Here is a 14,642-nt window from a genome sequence, read left to right as displayed (position 1 = left end):
ATTATCTTATAGGCCTATATTGATTTATTATATATTATTTAAATAGTTTAATTAAATAAGAGACAGACCATAACACGAGTCAGATAACTTTTTTTATTTAAACAGTTTGTGTCTGATGCACAACAATGACATTATCGTAGCAAGTCTTGAATTTGTTAACTCAATGCATGGTACTTACCAATGCATGTTAAAGAACATTAGCCTGAAGGTTCAGTTCACCCAAAAATGAAAAGTCAGTCATCATCAATCCATATTCAGTGCATTCATGAGTCCGAACAAGCGTATACTGCTGGTAGATCTGTAATGTCCTCAAGAACAATGGCCTCTTCCAGTATTAGTTGGTCAGAGTTGGTAGGGATGTAACAGCGGCATCTTCGGCCACAGTAAGGATTCAGATCTCTACATCTTTGGTGCCGTGGTCTAAAGGATCAGTATCCTGGGAGAATAATTCATGAGATAGGGGTATTAATTGAAGTGTAAATTTAAAAATAATAACAACAACAACATTATTATTATTTATGTTGTTGTGTAAATAACCTGAATACATGTAAAACATAAATAGATTAAAAAAATGACCAAGAAATGAAAATGAAAATGGTAATTTACCAGACGCATCCTGGGTAAACTTGTAGAGTTTTCATGCTGGAAAAGTGGCAATCCCTCAAGATCTGTTTTCTGACGTGTGGTAATGTCACTCACCTAAAAAGAAAGGAAAAAAATATATATATATATTTTAATCTGCAGATGCACTATGACCTTAACTCTTAATAATTTAACATAGGGATCTGCTTTGGGAGTTAAATGTATACAGCACACCCAAAAATGATAATTCTGTCATCTTTTACTCTTCCTCATGTAATTCCAAATCCATATGACTCGGTCCATAACAAAGATTTTTTTTAAAGAATGTACAGATTGCTCTTTTACATACAGTGGAATCAAAAAAGTAAAATCATAAAATTTGTCAATAAATCATATACAGTTTCCCAATTGACAACTGCATGAAAAACAGACTGATGTCATAATTAAGTTTATGATATTGATAACTGATATTATAAAGTTATTTACTTACTATTTTCCTCTCTATATGTGTTCATTAAAAGTAGATTCTCATGGTCGACGTTACAGATACACGAAAACTCCATGGAGATCTGTAAAAAACGAGTCAGTTAGAATCAAAGTTTTACTACTATAAGTATTCCTAAAATGTTCTAAAGAAATAATAATTAATAATAATCTTTAGAAATAATAATAAAAATAAAAATAATAATATTAACAGTTGCTATTAAATGGTTTACCTCATCCTTTAGAAAAAGTGCAGGTGGCAGGCCATCTCTCTCTGTACTCCTCAACTAGTGTAAATACATAATGAGCAAACATCTCATTTGATATGACAAAACATACAGTTGATTATAAAAATGATAAATACCAGACATGTTCAAGTCCCTAAAGGCCAAGTCAAGTCTTAGTTTGTACCTTTTTTTAACAATATTTCTTTCAGCTAACCTAGTAATTGTAATTAACAGTGTTTTAAACTTTCAAAACGGATTTCTACTTCAAAAATGTCTAACATAGCACATCAATTATTACTTAAATCATTAATGAATTACTTTAAAATAAAAAAAATTATTCACAATAAAAAAATATTATTTTTAAAATACATAACATTATGCCATTTGGAATGCAGGGAGAGTCACCACGAGAAAAAAAAAAAAAAAAAAAAAAAAAACTCAACGTGCTGTGTATTTTGAGCTATTTGAGCTGCCGTAGTTTGCTGTAGTTCTAGGCAGTGATGGGTAATGTAGTCTTCCAGAGAGCGCCGGTGGTAACAGTAAACAACACAAAGAGCAATATTCCCGTCAGTGTGTCGTTAATACATACCTGTGACTCTTTGGAAACGCTGGATTGAATAGGCAGGATAACATCAGCATTGGCCTCTTCCAGTATTAGTTGGTCAGAGTTGGTAGTGATGTAACAGCGGCCTGTAACAGTGATGGTGAATTACATCAGGCCATCAGTTTGGGAAGAGCACAAAACATCATATATGACAAATAACATACAGTCGATTATAAAAATGATTAATACATACCAGTGATTCTGCAGAAACGCTGAATTGAAGGCAGCACTTTGCTACCGACTTCTCATCCGTCTATGCTTCTCACCAGCTGCAGACAGAGACCTAACCGCCGAGTCTCACACTGCGCATGCGTTCAGGGTTCAAACTGCGCACGCGCTAACAAAAAACGCGGACTTCAATGAAAACTAAAACGATTTAGTTTGAACAACAAAACATTGTAAGTTTTCATCATTTAAGTAACGAATTTGTTGAATCAACTTAGTATGATGCATGAACACTTCCAATAAAAATATCTCAGTTCATTTTACTGTTTTATGTTTATTTGGAGAACTTTCAGTAAGTTGGCTTTTTTACAGTGTAGAAATGAACACGTGTGTGAGTGTGTGTTTGTGTATATAGATACAGATGATCAGAGGTGGACAGAGTGCTTATATCTACATGAGCTCTTTTTATTGTGTGATTAATTCATTAGTATTCATCAGTCATCATTTTTTTCTGCTGTTATCACTCTAAAAGGTTTAAATATGATTTACTCAATTATTTTGGTGAAACATTTTTACACTCAAAAAAATTTAGTAAATTTTAAAGCTGTGAGATCAATGAAATATACACTATGAATTGAGTAAATGCAAGTAAAAAGATTAAGTAAATCTGAATTTTAAGTAAATGCTTTACTTAAAAAAGTTTAAGTAAATCTTAAAGCTGCAGTCCGCAGTTTTTCCTCTTTGTCGCCATCTCAGATCGAAATCTGCAATTGCAGTTATTCGCTGAATTATCAACTTTACGTGCGTTGTGCCTCGGCATGGCACAGCGCGGATGAATCCAGTGTTTTGAGGGGAATGTGCGGCTGTCAATCACCGAGCTGGTGGTGTGGATACTGTCATTCGCAATCACAGATTATACTTTTTGGAATTATGACCAACATAAGAATTTTCACCGGAAAATGTCGTCTGAACAAGCAAGTAACATCCACTTTTGTTCTGACCAACTACCCACTGAGCAAGCGACGTCTGTGGACGTACAAAACAGGTTGAAATCAAGTCCGCCCGTCCAGGCCATGAACTGAACGTCCATTGACAGCCAGAATTAGTCTATTAATGACACTGAGAAATTATGTCCAATCCGGCCATAATCTAAACGTCCACTGACAGCCAGAAATAGTTCAGAGAAGACGTTCATGCTGACTATAATCTGGACGTCCGTTGACATCCAGAAACAGTCCATAAATGACGTGAATAAAGATGTCCAATCCGGCCATAATCTAAACGTCCACTGACAGCCAGAAATAGTTCAGAAAAGACGTTCATACTGACTATAATCTGGACGTCCGTTGACATCCAGAAACAGTCCATAAATGACGTGAATAAAGATGTCCAATCCGGCCATAATCTAAACGTCCACTGACAGCCAGAACTAGTTCAGAAAAGACGTTCATGCTGACTATAATCTGGACGTCCGTTGACATCCAGAAACAGTTCATAAATGACGTGAATAAAGATGTCCAATCCGGCCATAATCTAAACGTCCACAGACAGCCAGAACTAGTTCAGAAAAGACGTTCATGCTGACTATAATCTGGACGTCCGTTGACATCCAGAAACAGTCCATAAATGACGTGAATAAAGATGTCCAATCCGGCCATAATCTAAACGTCCACAGACAGCCAGAACTAGTTCAGAAAAGACGTTCATGCTGACTATAATCTGGACGTCCGTTGACATCCAGAAACAGTCCATAAATGACGTGAATAAAGATGTCCAATCCGGCCATAATCTAAACGTCCACAGACAGCCAGAAATAGTTCAGAGAAGACGTTCATACTGACTATAATCTGGACGTCCGTTGACATCCAGAAACAGTCCATAAATGACGTGTATAAAGATGTCCAATCCGGCCATAATCTAAACGTCCACAGACAGCCAGAAATAGTTCAGAAAAGACGTTCATGCTGACTATAATCTGGACGTCCGTTGACATCCAGAAACAGTCCATAAATGACGTGAATAAAGATGTCCAATCCGGCCATAATCTAAACGTCCACAGACAGCCAGAACTAGTCCAGAAAAGACGTTCATGCTGACTATAATCTGGACGTCCTTTGACATCCAGAAACAGTCCATAGATGACGTGAATAAAGATGTCCAATCCGGCCATAATCTAAACGTCCACAGACAGCCAGAACTAGTCCAGAAAAGACGTTCATGCTGACTATAATCTGGACGTCCTTTGACATCCAGAAACAGTCCATAAATGACGTGAATAAAGATGTCCAATCCGGCCATAATCTAAACGTCCACAGACAGCCAGAACTAGTCCAGAAAAGACGTTCATGCTGACTATAATCTGGACGTCCGTTGACATCCAGAAACAGTCCATAAATGACGTGAATAAAGATGTCCAATCCGGCCATAATCTAAACGTCCACTGACAGCCAGAACTAGTTCAGAAAAGACGTTCATGCTGACTATAATCTGGACGTCCGTTGACATCCAGAAACAGTCAATGACTGACAGCCAGAACTAGTTCAGAACAAAATGACAAACAATATCTGTAAATTAATTAACTGACTGTAAATTTACGGACTATTAACTGTTAAATTGATCTTGCTGGTCAGACACCAACAGGGTTCATGATGCACACATGATGCTTTTAAGTCCTCCTGGGAAGTTTGTATTCATGAGGTTTTACTATTTGTTTTTTTTTATGTTTTAAATTAATTTATGAAGCCACTGTAAAATTTATCATTACATGTTATATTGTTATACTATAATACTGTCATATTTTGTGCAGGCATTAGCTTACTTCATTGTAAATAGAAAAGCCTGGCAATGTAACTGCTAAATACCAAAGTATTGTGGTATTACATGTTTCTCACTGACACACTCATAACTCTTCAAGATCGGGCTTAAAGAAAATCCCAAGCTTCCTACTCATATTTTCATCATTGTGGCGGCGTTCATGTATGTTCAATTTGTAAATACGATCTTTATGATACAGGTATGTCTTGAGTGCATCAATAGCTCTAGTTTAGGGACAATCCATACAAACAATCTTTACTAAACAGACTGTCACAGTGAGAAGATTTTTGTCCTTTATTAATGCTAAAGGCCTAACCACTGCAGTTAACACCATGCTGTTAAATAAACGTCTGTAGACAAGTCTTAAGGTTAGGGTTAGGGTTAACCTTAATCCTTAATTTCTAACCCAGACCCGGTTTCACAGACAGGGTTTAGATAAAGCCAGGATTTGTCCTTAGTTCAATTTGGGTATTTCATTATAGCTTCTAAAAATGTGCTTTAGAACAAAAAAAAAAAAAAAAACATTACTGGCGTGCATCTTGAGACAAAACAATGGCACTGCCATAAGATATGTCAGTGCAAGTTGCTTTCAGGTAATACAGCTCAAACATGCATTTTAGTTTGGGACTACAGGCTTAAGTCTTGCCTGTGAAGTGTGAAACCCGGGGTATTATGTTGTAACTTGTATATAATTCTGCCAATGTTACCAAAGTGTTGCGTTGGACAGAGGATTAACTCTAAACCAACAGGTTGTGTACCAGTGCCTCACAGGGTGATAAAGGATGTTGACATTATTAGGCATAAGAGTGTTTCTAAAGGAAAGGTCAAGAATTTGTGAAAGTGTAAAAGGGTCATTATTGGTCACATGAATGTAACTGTCACCACCATGATACCAATTCATTAGATTTTCATATAGATCTACATACAGAATTGTATATGAATATGCAGTGTTTGCTCTGTTTAATATACTGTTTGCTCTATTAAATTGCGCTTTATCAGAACAGTGGTAAATAAATATTGTATATGGTCAGTTACTGTAAGTTCTTACAGTATTTTTAATCTTTAATTTTTAATGTTTAATTTTTAATCATGCACTGCAATGAAAAAAACAATTTAACCAATTGATTAAATATAACAGCCAGCCTACAAATCCTACAACCAAATAAGCAGCACATTATATATATATATATATATATATATATATATATATATATATATATATATATATATATTCATATTTTCCAGTAATTACAATGTTGCCACACTATTGGCTGTCTCTCCTCGCTGTTTTGAGCATGATTTGTTATTCTCTGTTTATTCTGACTGTCATCCAGCAATCTAGCCAATGACAACTATGCGCGCCTTTACGAGTCAAGTTTGAATAAACGTCAGTTGAGCGAGTCGGTGTTTGCTTTGCTGCTGCGCGGGATCTTCAATATTAGCCTATTCTGTGGGTTTTACATCGTTTAAAACATGGATTATTTTACATCGGACTGCTAAATGTTTATTTTGAGCGAGTTGCTGGATGTAAATGAAGAACAAACCAGGAATATGGACAAAGAATTTTAACAACGGACATATTGCAATCTACGGAAGGTAAATAACTTTATTTTATACAAATTCTGCTACGTCAAGATATAGTGTATTAAATTGAGAATCTAAACGCGATTACAGTAGATCAATATTATTAGTGCATACGGTATTCCAATGAATTAATGTTATGTGCTGCTAGCATGTGTAACTTGTCTATGATTAAAAAAAAAAAAAAAAAAAAAACTCAGCATGGGAGCTTTACAACGAGTGAACTGAGAATATTGTATCTTTAGACAGAAAGGAACTGTCACAGTCTTACTCTAAGAATCTGCAAACTAGGCTTTTGAATCTATTGTTGATCGCGGGATGGCTAACCGATCAGTTAAATTAACAGTCGTAATATGTTTTGGAGCTGTTGAGTCAATTTTGCAAGCTTTTGCAAATGTCTCCGTTAGTAAGTAAAACAAATAATAATATTGATGTGTATGTGTGTGTTTCCTTCATGATCCAGGCATTTTGGGAATAAATATTATCCAGCCACACGATGTTCAGATGCGGTGAGTATTGTCATAAAATACACGTGAAATAGAGGCAGAACATGTAAACTCTGCTCAAATGCACTGGTTCAAACCCTCCAGACAAGCTTTATCTTCTTGAGTTTACAGGCCTAGCTGACCCAAAAATAAATGTCTTTCAAAATGAAAGTATTTTCAAACCTGTATAACTTACTTTTGTGAAACACAGGAATTTTGGGAATAAAACAACTGTATTCATTGTATGACAAAAATAAAAGGCATTTTCCAAGATATCTTAATTATGGTTCTACATAAGAAACTCATACAATTTCAACATGAGGGTGAGTAAGCTACATAATGAGATTTTTTTTTTTTTGGATGAGCTGTTCTTTTAAGGACATTTGCTAAATTAACCATGTTTTTTTATTATAGTGTAGAAACCATGTTTTTATGGTGGATTGATTACAATAATTTATTAAGTGAGTATAGGAGCAGGCTTCACTGCATATATTAATAAACTTTTAGAGTGCTGGCCTGGATAATTGTAATACGTAAAATAGGAAAGAGGGCCACACTATGCATAACCTTTTATTTGCAAAAATGCATTTCGGCGCGTGCAAACTGATGAAGGCACGCGCCAAAACGTGTTTTTGCAAATAAAAGTTTATGCATAGTGCGGCCTCTTTCCTATTTTACGTATTACAATAATTTATTACCATTTGGTTAGTGTCGCAAAACATTGTTAATTTTTAGTAAGGGTTCTCCAGATTTATATAACACTTATGGAACATTAAAAAATGGTCCTATGTTACCCGATCAATAATCCTATTAACACACTTTTTAACAAAATTTTTATTTTTAGATCAAGCATTGGACTTACGGAGCAGAATAGGCACCAACAGATAAAAACAAGTCCATCACTAGTAAGTATCCACTGCAGTATCTGGTTACACTTTATTTCGATAGTCCACTTTAGACATTCTACTAACTATAAGTAACTTTTCAACTACATGTCAACTAACTCTCATTAGAGTATTAGTAAGCTGTACTAGACAGTCAATAGACTGGTAGGTTAAAGAGAACTCCGGTCAATTTTAACATTGAGCTCATTTTTTTGTACATTTGGAGTGCTGTCAGTACAGAGAACAACGACAAAAATCGCTGTTGCCTACACCGTGTTATCCTCTTTTTAAAATTTGCACCCTGTTGACTTCAATGGGGCAATATTTAAACCTGCTTTTAGCCTCTTAACATCCTTGATGTGTCATTACAAGTGCACAGGTCATGTGAGTGATTCCTTCAGAGTGAACACGGTGAATCTGACTGCAGTAGATGTGAAAGATATGAATAAAAATGATGTTATTTAAGCCAGCGCAAATACCTGTATTTACATCCTGTTTTCGGTTGAAGTCCACAGTAGTCGATTGTCGAGTTCACGCGCATAGGTTTAGTTACCTATGATCACGCGCGTGAACTCGGCAATCGACTACTGTGGACTTCAACCGAAAACAGGATGTAAATACAGGTTAAAGCTAGATATGGTGGAAGAGTTCCATTTAACATTTGTTTGGGTTTGCTATATTACACAAATTTAATCATACCGAAGTTCCATAGGTAAAACTTCTATTAATAGATGCGTTAATGTAACTACCTGCAGGGTTAAAAGAAAAGACGTCAAGAACACACAAACTTAAGGAACTTTTACACAACAACAATGTACTAAAAACGGAAGAGTTTTTTCTTTGTACAGATGACAACGTTATTAAAACGATTACCGTTTGGACAGATCCACTGTGTTAATCTTACATGTTCCTTCTTTTGGTGATGCACATTTTTCTATCAGACATAAGTTTTAGATACCAGACAAAACGAATGAAATGTGACCCATGCTAATTAATTCCCCCCTTTTACCTCTCTCTTTTATCTTTCTGTGGTCAGGATCCGTCATTCATCAGAACAGCTACCAAGATAAGTGAGTATTCGTCCTCTACCTCCTTTGTCTCAATGTTATTTCAACACAATTGGTCTCCAAAGTACTATATGTATGTGTTTATATTAGGGGTGTAAGATTAAGAAAATGTCATAATTCGATACAATTGCGATTTTCGATGCAAAAACGATTCTCGATAAATAAAAAAACGATTCACAGTATGTAAATGTAGTTACTTTTCCTATGTAGGTAATAGGGATGTGCATCTCCATAACTGAGGCCGATACGATACGCATCTTGATGCATAGCCAACGATACAATACATTAATGATACATATAAGCAGCTGCCAGCTACCGATGCAATGCAATACGATTCACTATTATTACGATCCGGTGCGATTCGATTTCGATTCAACGCATTGCAAAAATATGATGCTATGCAATTCAATATGGTATAGATAGTTAACTTTTATTTCTTTTGTTCAGACATAGGGCAAATCATAAAGTAGCTTAAGTGCCATCTGACTTTTAACACATGGCTCTCTCAAAATCAAAAGATTTGGTTTCCACAAAAAAAGCAGGTACTGTAGGCTAACTGACCAGAAAGCAGGTGCTGTTATTATGTGCTTCACGGGCCGTTTATCAGTTTGGACCAGTGCAGCGCGAGCCGATCTTGATCAAGCGACACTGTTACTACACGGCGCTAAGAGATCCCCACTGAAGTAATAACATCGCTGCGAGATCTAGTGAGAAGCATTCATATTTCTCTGTTATTAATGGATCAAACAGCGCTGATGTGGAAACATTGTGCCATGAATGAACAATCCAGTGTCCACAGATCAGCAACATTCACCATGGATTTACTGTAGTAACACTAACTGTAACCATGGAAGTATGGCAGGAATAGTAGGCTATAATGCTTTCAAGTTACATTACGTTGGTTTTATTTTGACATAAATAAAATTTCTGCCCTCAAATGTTAATCTGAACTAAAATAAACCTTTGTTTATAACTACAATATTACATTTCATTTTTTTCAAGGAGCTGTTTTACATGCTTCTAAGAGTCAATTATAGCTTCATCATTCCTCAAAGTAAAAAAAAAATCATACTTTATGATGTTAGGTTTAATAAAAAAAAAAAAAAGTTACAAATATTAAATCAAGGAAATTTCTCTGGCATTTCTTTCTTTTTCCTGTCTCAAAAACGTACCTTACCGTGACACAAGTGTATCGTATTTAACCGAACCATGAATTTTGTGAACCGTTAACTTACACCCCTAATATGTGTGTGTGTGTGTGTGTGTGTGTGTGTATATGGGGCTGTTTAAACCTGGCCACTTGATGCGTTTTCTCAGATCGGATAGCTATCTGTTTTATCACAACAATTCCATTTACACCTTACACCTTTTGCAAAACGGATATAAATCCGATCTTCGATTCCCTCACTATGCAAATTTAATGGCGTTCACGTCACCGAAAGCAACAGATATGAGCTGCATTTTATTGATCATCCGTTAAAGGAGAACTCCGGTCAATTTTAACATTGAGCTCATTTTTTTGTACATTTGGAGTGCTGTCAATACAGAGAACAACGACAAAAATCGGTGTTGCCTACACCATGTTATCCTCTTTTTAAAATTTGCACCCTGTTGACTTCAATGGGGCAAGTTTTAAAGGTCCCATTCCATGGATTATTTTTATTATTTTATCATGTTTCCTGGGGTGCCCTTATAATGTTAGTATGTTTTTTAGATCAAAAATTGTTATAATTTAGAAATAAAAGGCATATTTCCTAGCCTGATTTCATTCCCTGGTTTGAACGCTCTGTTTGAAGGGGCGTGTCTGCTGTGAGACTTCAGTGTAAACGCCCTCTGCTGTGATTGGCTGAAATGTTTGCATATGAAATATCTGGCATTACATGTGGAACTATCTGGAAAACTTTTACTATTACAGCTATTATACGTTTTTACTATTACAGCTATCGGGATTAACGAATCGTGAGAAGTTTTTTAAGTATTTAGATCTATTCCCATCACATAAAAGGTTGCAGTGATGAGCATATTGAGCAGATGACAGTCTGTTGATCGCGTGAAAAAAGATCTTATCACTTTCTGCACTCTCACTAATGATTTCACCAATGCAAACATGAGGTATATAAATACAGTAAGCGCTTCGTTGTGCAGTGTAACAGCGTCATTGATTTCATAACGAGTTTTGTCAAGTGTCCAGATAAACTCGCGCTGTGTGATTGACAGCTTGGGCGATTGGAAAGGGATTGTTCTTTGATCGCTTTCTGTATATTAATCACAGTTTAAGTAAGATTATTTTCATCCTACTAAGTGAAACGATGTGAAGTTGATCGCTACTTCCATAGTAAATCACTACTTACCGCTTGCTGGAATATAGTTGAAATTGTCCTCTTCGTCAGTATGAAACGCTGAGAGAAGCCTGTGCTTGATATTATCCCAGGTTAGAAAAACAGTCCGTGGTGAAATGGACAGAGCAAACTAACAACTTCGAATTAAACTTTTGCGGTATCCGATTATAGATAAACATCAACCGTCTGTTGACATTTCGCCATCAAAACGCCTGTGTTCCACGGTAAAAACACGGTTCTAGTGATGTCATTAAAGAAGGAAGTAGAGGGGTGTAGTCCAATCGAGCCGTTCGTTGTAGTCAACTTCTGTTAAATAAAATATCTCGCTTGTCATTGAACTTTGAGCTTTATAATTTTACAGATATTATTTATACTCTAACAACAACATTACACACTAACTAAAGTTTGAAACATGGGATCACGAAGAACGGGACCTTTAAACCTGCTTTTAGCCTCTTAACATCCTTGATGTGTCATTACAAGTGCACAGCTAATGTGAGTGATTCCTTCGGGGTGAACGCGGGTGAATCTGACTGCAGTAGATGTGAAAGATATGAATAAAAATGATGTTAATTCAGCCAGCGCTCATACCTGTATTTACATCCTGTTTTCGGTCGAAGTCCACAGTAATCGATTGTCGAGTTCACGGGCATTGGTTTAGTACCTATGATCACGCGCGTGAACTCGACAATCGACTACTGTGGCCTCAATGTTAAAATTGACCGGAGTTCTCCTTTAAAATTTCTAAATCAAAGACCGCAATAGGAGAGAGCGCAACAGCCTTGGTAATATCATTTCGTTTCTTTACTTTTAAAGATGATAACTGTGTTAAGCATCGGGGGCTTACTTTCACTTTGATTTCCGCTAGTTTGCAGGTTGGCTTGATGAATAACGTTAGATGGTCAGCGGCGATGCGGCAGTAGCGTCGTCATAACTGGCTATAACATGACATATAGCCTATAACACGCTCTCACACCTTTATTTTAGAGCGTTTTTGGGAGGAGTAAAATTTACATATGATATGTGGTTTGAACAACCAGATGCATTTACACTTGTCCAGTATCTTCTGGAATGCGGCCCAGACCTCCTCCTGAAGTGGTTTGAGCAATCAGATTCAAATGCGTCACGAATGTGTTTCGGAGGGCATTTACACCTGGTCTTTTCAAGATCGTATAGCTATCCGATCACCAAAATCGCATGAAGTTGTAAATGGCCCCTATGTGTGTGTGTGTGTGTGTGTGTGTGTGTGTGTGGAATGCCTTATATCAGGCTTGATGTAATTTTACTTGATTTGTGATTTATTTCATTTAATTGATTCGAGTACTCAAATTTTCAACTATGTATCTCTGCTATAAGCTAAACCACAACAGTGGCATTTGTATTTATTTATTTTACATGTTGATTTTTTTGCTTTGATTGTAGCTGCTGTCATGAAATGGGACCCAGCTGCAACAGAGGCCCAAATAAAGTCTGCAGCCGATCATCTGAAACTGCTTGCTGCTATAAATGAAGCTTGTGAACCTTATAGCAGCCATATTTTGTTAATTGTTATGTTATAGCCTATATTGTTTTAACAACATTTTATAGATTATTTAAAGGGAAAATGTGTTAATTTACAACTTAACTGTTCTGGTTTTTAAGTTTGATTGTGTTAATGTATACTTTATTCTTCCGGCTGTTAAGTTTTGGTCCAGCAGAACAAAATAGTAATAAAAATATATTTTGAGATTTAAATAGTTGATTTCTTGGAGTGATTAGTTTGGTTTACAGGAAAATGGTAAGCAGTTTATTACAGTTATATTGTTAAGATATACAAATGCAATTATATACACTACACAGTTATTCAATTGAATATTCAATATTATCAATATTCTTTAAAATCTTATTTAGGTCTATGGTCTGTGTGTCTGCAGTTTCATGACACGACAACCATTAACAATGAGTAACTGGGGTTTTCTCAGTGAGAACTAGCTCACTCACTGCCACTGTTTTGTAAATATTTGTAAGTAAATATTTTTTAAAGTTGGATCCTTGCAAAATGCACATATGGGATTTCCATGTCAGTATGGGTCTTTAACAGTCTTTGACATTTCTACTACAGAAAACACGTCTAATACAACTTTTATTCTTGCTGCCTTTAGATGTCTAACAATTACGTCTGTAGCACGTCTTTACTTGACATCTATACAATGTCCAGAAAAGACGTAAAAAAAACTTTCATTCTGGCTCCTGTGAGGACGTCTTCTGGATGTCTAAGAATGACGTCTTTGAGGACGTCTTCTGGATGTCTAAGAATGACGTCTTTAGCACGTCTTTAATTGACGTCTATACAATGTCCAGAAAAGACGTAAAAAAAACTTTCATTCTGGCTCCTGTGAGGACGTCTTCTGGATGTCTAAGAATGACGTCTGTAGCACGTCTTTAATTGACGTCTATACAATGTCCAGAAGAGACGTAAAAAAACCTTTCATTCTGGCTCCTGTGAGGACGTCTTCTGGATGTCTAAGAATGACGTCTGTAGCACGTCTTTAATTGACGTCTATACAATGTCCAGAAAAAAACGTAAAAAAAAACCTTTCATTCTGGCTCCTGTGAGGACGTCTTCTGGATGTCTAAGAATGACTTCTGTAGCACGTCTGTAATTGACGTCTATACAATGTCCAGAAAAGACGTAAAAAACCTTTCATTCTGGCTCCTGTGAGGACGTCTTCTGGATGTCTAAGAATGACGTCTGTAGCACGTCTGTAATTGACGTCTATACAATGTCCAGAAAAGACGTAAAAAAAAACTTTCATTCTGGCTCCTGTGAGGACGTCTTCTGGATGTCTAAGAATGACGTCTTTAGCACGTCTTTAATTGACGTCTATACAATGTCCAGAAAAGACGTAAAAAAAACTTTCATTCTGGCTCCTGTGAGGACGTCTTCTGGATGTCTAAGAATGACGTCTGTAGCACGTCTTTAATTGACGTCTATACAATGTCCAGAAAAGACGTAAAAAAAACTTTCATTCTGGCTCCTGTGAGGACGTCTTCTGGATGTCTAAGAATGATGTCTTTTAGACGTCTTCTGGACGACTTTTTGCTCGCTGGGTAAGGGGAAAAAAGCATTGCAGTAAATCACGCCGATTAAATCTAACAATCACTTATCAAATCACGTCAAACCGTGCAAATTATACTTTGTTCTCAAATTGTTAATGTTAACAACATCAGCATTGCATGACTACATTTAATGCCCTTCCGATATTTGTCCTTGTTTTCGCATGGGCCGGTAGCAGTCTCTTTTTTTCTCCGAAGTCTTTCGCGTTTTACAACGGATGAATCTCCAGTTGTAGCTGGTGATTGTCATTTGAACCTTTTGTGGATCCGCCATCAAATTGATAAGTTTAATTATATCAAGTGCTGTGAGAAAAG

The 14,642-nt window shown here is 36.3% G+C and overlaps 1 protein-coding gene and 1 long non-coding RNA gene across 2 annotated transcripts in view; one reads left to right on the top strand and one right to left on the bottom strand.

Moving 5' to 3' along the window:
- The window catches only part of LOC307152184 (uncharacterized protein), a 93,914-nt gene that overhangs the window by 37,209 nt on the left and 42,063 nt on the right, over positions 1-14,642 (top strand). The gene's annotated exons all lie outside the window — the stretch shown is intronic.
- LOC307152859 lies at positions 286-2,065 on the bottom strand. Its single transcript, XR_013820072.1, has 3 exons — positions 1,882-2,065; positions 607-699; positions 286-436 (listed from the first exon to the last, which is right to left on the bottom strand). It is a non-coding gene; the product is annotated as an uncharacterized lncRNA (long non-coding RNA).

Source organism: Squalius cephalus (assembly GCF_949319135.1).
Source record: "Squalius cephalus genome assembly, chromosome: 2".
NCBI classification, from domain to species: domain Eukaryota; kingdom Metazoa; phylum Chordata; class Actinopteri; order Cypriniformes; family Leuciscidae; genus Squalius; species Squalius cephalus.
Note: the sequence above shows the minus strand (reverse complement) of the source record. Positions and strands in the feature narration are given on the sequence as shown.